Below are 1335 nucleotides of genomic sequence, written 5' to 3'. Positions count from 1 at the left end.
GACTGGTGAGTTTGAACCTCTGACCTTATGGTTCAAACTGACCTTCTGGTCCTGCACTTTTCCTACTGCTCCACACCAGGACGCCTTGTTGTTGTTGTATGCTGTCGAGTCGGTTCTGACTCATAATGACCTTGTAAAGGGCTTCCGAGGAGCGAGGACAGGCTGGTGTGTTTGAACTGCCAAACTTGCAGATCAAACTGACCTTGAGGTCGAGTCCTTAACATATAGCACCACACCAGGACTCCTTAGAAGGTTCAAAAAGCAAATTAGCAGAGTTTTATCCAAGGTCGGGGGTTCGAACCCACCAGCTGTTCCTCGGAAATCCTATTTCATTCACTGAATCGGAATCGACTAACTGCACTCAACAAGCTGGGCTTACAAAACAATATTTTTGATGTTGTAACCACAGTAATATTTTTATAAAAATTAATGAATTTCTGCTGAGACACTGTACATTTTTGGTGCCATCCTTTGTGACAGCGTGACCAGGTGCAATCTAAGCCCCCTCCACCCCCTTTGTGAGGTCACAGCCTTGGAAACTCCATGGACACGTCTGCTTTGTCCCATAGGATCTCTGAGTTGGGATTTAGTCGAGGCCAACAAGTACGGTCCTTTATTGTATTACTTCATCCTGATATGTGCGAATTGTTACCTTTCGGCTGCATTTACCAATGACTTTTAAAAATAGAAGTGTATGACAATATCAGTATCCTCAGTGTCATTTTTTTCCTCTGACCCTAAGACTTTATTTTATGTTTATGTCACAAGTACATAGAATGACTTTTGTCAGTTGTGCCTGGATTCCTTTGTTGTTGTTGTTGTTATGTGCCATGGAGTTGGTTCTGACTCATAGCGACCCTGTACAAGATTTCCGAGGCTGTAAATCTTTACCGGAGCAGAAAACCTCATCTTTCTCTTGAGAAACAGCTGGTAGTTTCGAACTGCTGACCTTGCAGTTCACAGCCCGATTCATAACCACTACGCTACCAGCTTGTCCAGCCATAGATACCCTTATTACCCAATTCCATTGCAGCTTTGAACGCCATGGTTTTGTCTACATATATTGTTGTTTCCATTATTGCCAGTGTATTTATAGTTGCTGATTTTGTCAAATGTTCTAGTTTTAGCTACAGTATTATAGTAAGTAATATTTGTGAGGAGTCCTCATGCGGTGCTTTAGGATAAGCATTGGACAGTTCAAACCCACCAGTTACTCCTTGAAAACCCTATATGAGGGTTTTGAGTCAGAACCTACTCTTCGACATTTGACAACAGCAACAATATTTGTGAACTTACATCAATATATATATATGTATATCTATATATATATTGTTT

The sequence above is a fragment of the Chrysochloris asiatica genome, unplaced genomic scaffold (genome assembly GCF_000296735.1).
Source record: "Chrysochloris asiatica unplaced genomic scaffold, ChrAsi1.0 scaffold00045, whole genome shotgun sequence".
Taxonomy (NCBI): Eukaryota; Metazoa; Chordata; class Mammalia; order Afrosoricida; family Chrysochloridae; genus Chrysochloris; species Chrysochloris asiatica.
The sequence above is the reverse complement of the archived record's forward strand: the minus strand, read 5'-3'. Positions refer to the sequence as shown.